Genomic DNA, 9,854 nt, shown 5'->3' with positions numbered 1-9,854 from the left:
AACTATGAAGGGTATTTTAGTAATAAACAAACTACAGGGTAGGTTTTAGTAAATCTATTAAACTACAGGGGATGTTTTAATAAATGACTCTTTTCTTTTTTAAAAAGAAATGATATGGAAATGTCAGCCAATAATACTATGGGATTTCAGAATATTATAATTTTAAATTTTAAAAATTATGTTTTAGTTTTCAAAAGGTTTATATTAATATTAATTAATAAAGATTAAAATTTTGTGAAATGGGGATATGTGAATAGGAAATTAATCACTCTTGCTAGCATTTCATTTGGATTGCAACCAAAACGACTAGACATATTCCAATAACTAGAGAGGGGCGCCCGTGCTCAGCACGGGTGAGTAATACCAAGTAAGTGGGAGAATAAAAAAAACAATAGAAATTATAGTTGTGGAATCTGAATCCGGATCACTAATGTAATGAACCAACTAATCTATCAAAAATATATATTAAGAAATACAATTTTTATAAATCTTACAAAGTTATTAAACATATAATTCCTAGAAGAAATACAAATTTTATATGTATCAGTGTGGTTACATTCAGTATTCCCCTGAACCACTCAAATGAGCCCTGCTCACGGGTGACCCAGTCGAAGTAGGCTCGTTTCGTGGCAAAAGGTTTCTTCTTGTTGGCCTTGGATCCAGCTTCTACGGCACCTTCGTCGACATCGTTCTGTTGCTTGATGTTGTTCAAACCGTCTTTAACTGTACTGATCATTGGTGTGGCTCCAATCCCCAGCCCAACAAGGAGCAGGACATCATATTCTTTGTTGTCTTGTGCCGGGGCTCCATACGGGCTCCATATGGGCCATTGGTTAACAGTCTCGACAACCTGCTTGATTAACAGACATCATGCGAGTTTCAGAGTTAAAACTGAAAATTAAAGCATAGAGAACACTCGTGGAGTACTGAAGAAAACGTTACCTCGGGGGGATGGAACCTGTTTTAATATCAGCTCGCAGAAGCCCACTCTGGTCTTCGGTTGGGGATTGACACACCTGCACGTGTTTAGACATGAAAAATTACTGATTGCTTGCTAAAACACACACACATACAGAGAGAGAGAGAGAGAGGAGTTAATCTGCAGTCGAATTGATCATGCATCATGTACCTGAGTAAATACAGCTTTGAGCTGCGATGTCCAGTCACCTAATGTGCGAATATGAATGCTCAGATAATCATCTCCGGGGGCTGTGTAATGGAGAAAGGATGCCTGAAGAAAGAACATAGTAGAAACAAAGGATGATCATCAGTAATAACTTCAACCAGGAGTAGACTTTTTATATGGTAGAAGCCAAAAAGAAGAAACAACGGAACAGTTGACAAAGATATATTGCCCACTTCTGTACTCAAACCCTTGGGGTTTAGACATATGGAGTGCCAGCAGATATCCTGGATAGACGGCACCCTGAGTAATTGAAAGTGAACATATATGCACTAGGAATTAATGAATCTCCATTGTAATATCTTGCAATTGATATTATAATCTTGGGTTTTATGAGATTTGATCTTACCTTCAAAATCTTCACCGTCTTATAGCCAGACTTGAAGGCGCGAATCAAGCGCTCGCATCAAACAAGTGGTGGGAGTACCAGAAGGCATTGAAACCAATAAGCTTCTTGAGGGGTTTCGGAAGCCTGAGTCTGTTCCTTCTGAACCAAGGCTGGGCTAATGTGTACGCAATGATCATGAGCACCAGCATCGTGACCCCAAAAGCACCAAAATTACTATAGCATCCAATTGTTTCCAGCCTCCATATTATCTCCATAACGAAACTTCTGTGGATCAAGAGATGTAGTCAACACCATCCTGGTCCACTTGTGGTCAAAGTAATGCCCCACTGCCCGTCAAATCATCAATCCATTCAACAATGAAATGATGTTCTTTGAGCACATCCATACGTAATAAACCATCCAACCTATTTTCGGTTTCCCAAACCAATGCAACTGGTTGCTGAATACAGTAATGGGTGGTGCAAACTGTAATCCTGGTTCACATTTATATCGCACTCTTCTTCTCCTTCTTCAAACCCAAAAAGAAAGAAAGAAAGAAAGATTAAAAAGATTCCAGCAATGCAAATGTCCTCCTTACACACACATCATCATCACTATAAGATTTATCAAAATCTCAGGTTCTATACACATCATGATCCCTTCCATCTCTACTTTGTCTCTTCCATTCGCACTTGACGGAGAAAAGCCAAAATTTATAACTATCGAAATGCCCCCAGTTTCCTCGTTTAATTACCAAGTTCATCAACGAACAGAAGGATGAAGAAAACGCCGGTACTGGATGAACTTCCATGTGAAGAGGCCAACGCAGATGGAAACCCAGAGCGCCAGCACCCAAACTCGCTTCTAGTTGTCCTCTAGGAAGTAGGCCGCCTTCCGGTAGTATCGCTTGATGGGGTTGGGCTCTTTGGTCGGAACCAGCTTTTGGCTCAGTAATTGGCTGAGGTTGCGATTTTGGGTCATCCCCAGATTCGTCGACTGGCTGGGTGCTTGCAGCAGCATCTCCAAATTGTAGACCTGTTAGACAGTCACATACAAACATCGTTAACACAACCCCGAAGCTACGAACAGACTGTACAGATTTCTGTAGATTTTAGATCTACTTGCTTGCTCGAAGAAACCATTAACCGACCTCAATGTAACTAGGTGTGGCAACGAACTGAGTTTTTCACGAGCTTTTCAATTTTTCAAAAATGGGTTATGCCTAAACAAGTCCCCTTAGTAATCAAAAACCTGTAAAACTATTTTAATTTATTTGATTATGGTATTTTAATTTAGTACACCAATATTCAGTCAATTATAGTGATTTGGGCAAACTTCTGACATAAGCATGATCAGGCCCAACATATTTAGACCAGCCTGGCATGTGCTGACCTCGGCTTCTGCCCTCAAGTATTTAACGTTGTGTTTGGTCCAATTAGAGGTTCAAAGTAGTGATATATATTGACCCATATCAGCCAATATGTATCGTATCGGAGCCTTCTTGGTATGTTTCTACAAAGGGTGTGTTGACAAGTGGTTTAAGGGGTAGATCGACATTAAACCGGCCTTTCTGAACCAGATCCGAAAAGAAAAAAAAAAGTACCAATACAGGCCAATACCCGTTGATACTTTAAACCTTGGTCCAATTGCTGTTTTTAACTAAACTGTTTTGGGTTGATCAATAGAAATCAGTGATAAACATGTATCGTCACATTGTATACTAGTGCAAGGGCACATGTAATGCACGTGTATAAATAAATATTAACCATACATGATGATTGTCACAAGGTAAATATTCACTATATTTATGATTCAAACCTAAAAATTGCATTTCAGCTAACAAGTGGCAACAACAATTTATATCAATCAACCCAAAACGTTTCAGGTCCGAAAAGCAATAATACCAAACAATACCTAATTTAAAAAACTTACCTTATATATTCAGAATATAGAAATACTGAGTAGTTACTTGTCTATCTTAATCAGGGAATGTTACAAAATTATTTTTTTCTTGAGAACAAACTACTGTCCTATATGGATATTACTTGGATTCTAATGTCATTGAAAAAGCTTTCACTCACTTTATTAGATCGCAAACCAACCTAGAATATATACGTGGACGTCACTTTATAATGAACAACTATAGAGAAAGATACAAATTTGTCTCGGACAAAACGATTATTTCTTCCTTGAAAAACAAATATTAGATAATCTCTTTTTGCATCTTAACAAACAATTAATTGGTTTTTATTAGGGTAAGCAAAATTTGGCTTCTACCATAAATAGGGGTACAAATGGGGCAGATTCAAGTTTGGATTTCCTAAAAGATTTGAATGGGCCTGACTCGAAAATCCAGTCTGATGCAGTGTAATTTTGCACCGCTAACTAAAAATGGCTGAACTAGAGCATGTGCCCTACATGTTCATCCCATGTGGTCGTAGCTTAATTGGACAAACAAGAGACAAAATTTCTTTTCAACAAAGCTTTGATGTTATTGTTTCTAGTTTACAAATATGCTTAAAATGCAGTTTTTTATGTCAATTTATTCTCTCTCCTACTTGTATTGCTTCTCAAACTTCCTTAAAATTTTATGGTTTTTTATTTTTTAAAATAATTAAAAAAAAATCAAACATGAAGCTATTTAAATTCAACCCACAATTGATTTACACTTGATTTAAACATTAGAAATTGAAAACAATAAAAAAAAGAGCTGGGAGAAAACAGCAATACAAAACCCTACTCTAACATTTGGTTTTAAAGAATTTATGTATACATTTTTTATTGGACTTTAAAACCCAATTTAAGAGTAAAATTAATTGAAACTAGGTACATATTTCATTTAAAAATATATATATATATGGGTTTGACTATGATATGGAAAATATATGATATCCAAAAAACAATTGACCAATAAACTAGAATCATAAAAGTGGTAACCAATAAGGTGTTATTTATCAAAATTCATGGGTGGCTTTTGATTGGTCAAAACTTTTTCCATATCATATCTTTTCCATACTATGATATAAAAAAAAAATATGATATCCGAAAAACAATATATATATATATAATTAGAAAAAAGATATTTTTATATAAATATAGTGTACATATGTATGTATGTTTTGGGATGGATCAAGTTAGGTCAAACCTAGGTTGGGTTGGGCCAGGGTTAGATGAGCCCAGGCTGCAGCCTAAAAACTCAGACCCTATCCATGCAAAAACTTGGGTTGAATCGGATTGGACACCCCAACTTAACACCACATAAAACAATCAATACTTGTATATCATGTATTAAAAAAAGGAACCATGACTCATGGTTTTCAAAACTGGACCGGACCGGATGATCAGACCAGAAAACCGGGAACCGGTCAAGTGATTGGTTCCGTTTTTCACCAAAACCAAATTTTTGCCAAAAAGCATTGATTTGGTCAACAAACCGCTGACCTGTGTGGTTGAATCGTTCAAACCATTCAACGGTTTTGATCATTTTTTAATTTTTTTTGTCAGAACGAACTAACTGTTTGGTTCGAACAATCGACCCATTCGACCCGGGAACCGAACCCCTAACTGGTTGTTATCTGGGTCGGTTTTAAAAACCTTGCGATGAATAGAAAAACTTTTTTTTGCATTATATGGTTAAGAAAAGCATTGCCATTTTCAAAAGAGAAAAAAAAAAAAGTGACACTAGAATCATACCACTTTTTTGAGAACCACAAATTGAACGCTACATAAACCAATAATGAAAGCATAATTCTATTTTTTGGAATGTAGTTGACATTGACAATAGAAAAGAAAAGCATGCAATATAAAGGATGACATACGAGGGCATATGCTGAGAGAAGTTGTAACGTGAACAATTGTATTGGGCATATGACATACGAGGGCATATGATGACATACGAGGGCAAGGGGTTAATATGAACAATTGTATTGGGCTCAGTTGTAACGTGATATTAAATTGTTGTGAGAAGTTGCAACTCACACCTCTGCAAGGGATGTTTGCATTTTATGTACATATTATTGTTCAACAACAACGACAACAACACAAAGACATTATTTCCTAATTTCTTTCTTACACAATTTAGAAAGCACAAAATTTATTCTATGCCCTTTATTTCTAAGCACATGGAATGCAGGGCAGGAACCTTTTTACTGGTCTACTGGCACCCATATTAGATATGCTTTAACTTAAAACACATCTAATACAGGACTCGACAAGGTACATACCAAAGATCCTAAAATCAATCTCTGGTGGGCTTTCTACACCAGGAAAATCAAGTTACAAATGGATGAGAGCTCTCTTGGAAAGTCTGAACAGGCTGGGATTGAAGAAGTCTCCCTAAAGCAAATGGTGGCATGTTTTGGGTGTCTGACAAACAGACATACACATTGGACATACTAACTTCACCAAACCAAAGGCACTAACCCTCTATTTGATCCCAGGATTCTATGTAACATCATGTCAGTGGCTATTTGACTCAGCCAATCATCAAGATTGGAGCACTACCTCAATGAAACTATAGAGATACTGTCTTCTCTAAGTTCAGATATAAGATGGATGCCAAGAATATAATTCAGCAGCCAACAGCTTCGCCAGGTCAATTGTGGGGAAGGCTTTCCTTTTTTCTTTGTATTTACAGTGATTAAACCCCAGTACAATCAAGCCCTACTAACTCTAGCTAGCCCATCTGCTGGATAGTTTGCAAACCTTGAAAACCAACTAAAGCTTACATTTAGCTCCACAACAGATGTCTAACTTTCCTCTAAATGTTTCTAGACATCCATTGGGTCTTCATCATTTTGTTAAAGCAACCCACCACTGTTTTAGAATCTCTACTAGTTTTCACCATTCTCAAACCTTGCAGCATTGCAAGAAGTTCATCCCTGATGGAATTTCCTACAAAAATGGTTCCTGAAGACAAGGCCATTATCTAACCATTCCCATCTCAGAATGCTTTGCCGATGCCTGATGGCCCTAGATTTCCAAAACTACATCCATCAAAGTTGAGCTTGATGGAGTTAACAGCTGGAGGAGACCACACAGTCATGAGAGGAAATCGAACAAAAGAAGAGTTGGGTACTAGTTGCCAATTTCTTAAGATGTCATCAGTAGAATAATAATCAAACAGCAATGTGCCACCCAAACTGCAATACCAATAATAGTTTCTTTATTTTTTGGAATTTTTTGAAAAATCTAGCATTCCTCTCCTCCCAAGTTTGCCACAAAACAGCAGTCATAGTAAATCTCCATACTATCTTTCTCCTTCTTAATGGAGATATTAAGACCTACTAATTGCTCTCTGTATGAGATAATAAGCATTTGCACTATTATATATCTATGTCTATATATAATGGATTCCATAGACTACAACTTTTTTTTTTCAATAAACAAGGAGAGATTGTATGAAAGGACAAGGGAAAATGATGGGAAAGTGTCAAAAATGTTGTACAAAGGACCATATTCGACCTGTACAATCAATGGAAATTATAGAAAATAATTTTCCAATAATCCAATCAGTATGAAAAACAATTTAACACCTCAAGGTCCTTAAGAACGGATGAACAGAAAAAAAGAGCAATCTTTTTCTTTTCAAACAGAGAACCCACAAGCCACTTCCAACACTAAGAAACTCTGTTGTTTTTCTCCTTCCATAAGAAACATCAAATAGAAAATGCTAATTCCATAGAATTTGACCCTATAGAGCTCCAAGCTCTATAGCATATGATGGTCAGAATTAAATGACAAATGATCATAGGCATTGTCATGGACAAACCTACACATATAAACAGACCTACAGAAAATAATCTGTAGGTCATGATTATATTCTGAACCATGCACAGAAGTTCACCATCAAATGTATACTCCAAATGCATAAATGTCACCCAATTAACAATTTGCCTAGAAATTGATTTCAAAGACAATAATTTTCAACTCATGAGAGGAGTAATAGTCCAATTGAAGACTAACTGAAGCTAAAGCACATTAAACACAGAGAACCCAAAAATTCTCAGGTTTGATATAATCATATGTGTAGTTGGATAATCCTTCCGAACACAGTGATCTACCATGAAGAAAAGAAAGATCGCTTCACCTGTACAGTAGAACCCATCAAAGTATAAGAGTTTTTACAGTTTGAAATTTAGGCCCCGTTCGTTTACTGGTAAATAGGGGGGGGGGGGGGGGGAATAAGCGCAGAAAATAACCCAGAAAAACTGTAACATCACCTTAGAACGATGGTTATAATATAAATCAAAAGCAAAACTAGCCAGTAGCAGAGTTTCACACAAAACCACAGGGCCCTGGAAAGAGAATCTAGGAGTATAGGACATACTTCATCAATGGAAATTACAAATAGTGGCTGCCTGAATATTACAACCATGAAAACTTGAAAAGAAAAGGGACCAGCTTTTGCTTGCATTGTAAGAGAAGAGCTCTTGCAAGCATTGTTTTCCCATTGCCAAGTGGGCAAAAAGAAGCAGACCTGAAAAACAAAAACAAAAAAGAAAAAAATGCTTCCAAGAAACTAACAACTCTTAGGTGCTACAGACCTACAAAATAATAATATTGGATCTGCATCATCCAAAGTGTTGGCTGATGCTCTTTTCAAATAGTTTTTCTCCTCTTGCTGTATTTGTGGCATTAGCACTTCAATTTCTATCTTCCCATCATCCTTCATACATTTTATTTGTAAATGATTTCATTTTCTCTAATGTTTTCTGCTCACATAAGTGGGGCTTCATCTAGAAGTGACAGAATTCTTTTAGTTGGTAAGATGAATGTTTCCAAAAATGCTTGCTTTGCCTTGTCAAGGCCATCTGTGCAAGAAATCGAATTTGTAAATAAATCTCTCGTCTCATGAAAAAACAAATATATAGCAACAAAAATTAGGAGGGATTAGCAACAAAACCTTGTTGCCTAGAATGATTAATGGCCTACAATTAATTAAAACAACATTTGTTATACGTAAAAATCAGCTAAATCAGCAACAGTTCTGATTAACTGTTAGTATTGCTTTTATTTTTATACAAAAGTGTTGAAGATCAACACTGAGATAAATAACATAAAATGCCATATCAGATAAAGCAGGAAAAGATATAAACATGCATTTTGCAACATATTGAAAATTTTAATCATGTAAAAAGAGGGAAACTTGCCATTACAATTAAGGCCACTTTACATAGTTGCACTGGAATTGATACCTCTTGGACTAAAACTATAATCAAATCTTAATTAAAAGAATAAAAGAATATAATATCCCATTACATAAATAACAAAACTTTGACTGTATGACATGCATGTGATTACATTCAAATGTGTACTTCATATTTGCCTAGCTAGGATAAACAACTATGGAAGAAAAATTCAAGGCTTTAGTCATTGTTCCTCCACTGTCCTTTCCCGTGATATCTCCTCAATGATCCATGGATTTGCCTAAAATATCAAGAACCTAATTATCATCAAATGCGTCTGGTGATAAGATTTCCTTGTCCCATTGAAAATTATAAAAATTATCATCAATTTCAAGTAAGACGAGGGGATCATCGCTCTGTTCTGCTCCTAAAGTTGGTAAAGAAGAAGAGAAGAAGGTCCAGGAGTAGACATGCTCAGACTCTCTTTCCTCATTTGTGATCAATGATGATGCTGATCAGCACCTGGGTGATTGAGTCACCGCAAGTACCCTTGTGAAACAGAGATGCTTCAGCCGATGTCCTCTCCCGAAAAGTCCTTCGACTGCATGTAGTCCACTCTTCAAACTGGTTTTGTGCATAGACATTCAGAGGTTCTACGGCAACCACAGGAGTTTGTTGATTCTCCACGACCAACTGGTTTCTACGTGTTTCCAAAGACTGATCATAATCGCAGAACATATCAGCGGCTTTCTTTTTCTCATCATATTGCTTACCCATACTATTATTCTTGTGATTGGTGAATCCACAGAGCACCTAATGTTCGAACTGTGACGGTTGGGCATGATTGGCGAGGCTGTATTCATGCACGATCCAGCTCGTCTTGGTTGCATCTTTGCTACTTTTTTTTCTGGTGTTATTGAACTGATAGAACACGAGCGTCTTCATCCCCCCACCAAAGTTCCATTCTTGTAGATTTTTTCTTCAGCCGTCGCCTTCCAAAACCCTCCTCCTTCTCATGGGTTCTTGACCACCCGATTTGGTCGTGATCCATTCTCCCATTTCTTTGACCTGTACGTAAAATAGTAGTGTTCTTTAATCTCCCGCCACCACCATCCGTGAATGGAAGAAACTGTGGTTCAAGATCGTAAACATCCACTTCCATTACAGGATATGAACTGAGTCTCTTTCCCGCGGTCTTATTTCGTAAGTAATGGTT

General features: G+C 36.8%; 1 long non-coding RNA gene across 2 annotated transcripts; it reads right to left on the bottom strand.

Moving 5' to 3' along the window:
* Positions 1-436: 436 nt before the first annotated feature.
* On the bottom strand, positions 437-2,878 carry LOC104607323 (uncharacterized). 2 transcript variants are annotated; one of them, XR_016068643.1, is made up of 5 exons: positions 2,662-2,878; positions 1,533-2,546; positions 1,130-1,231; positions 943-1,016; positions 437-850 (listed from the first exon to the last, which is right to left on the bottom strand). It is a non-coding gene; the product is annotated as an uncharacterized LOC104607323 (long non-coding RNA). The 2 variants fall into 2 exon arrangements; XR_016068642.1 differs by having other exon boundaries at positions 1,533-2,877.
* Between the last annotated feature and the right edge of the window lie 6,976 nt (positions 2,879-9,854).

Source organism: Nelumbo nucifera, chromosome 4 (genome assembly GCF_055504915.1).
Source record: "Nelumbo nucifera cultivar China Antique chromosome 4, China Antique-T2T, whole genome shotgun sequence".
Lineage (NCBI taxonomy): Eukaryota > Viridiplantae > Streptophyta > Magnoliopsida > Proteales > Nelumbonaceae > Nelumbo > Nelumbo nucifera.
Note: the sequence above shows the minus strand (reverse complement) of the source record. Positions and strands in the feature narration are given on the sequence as shown.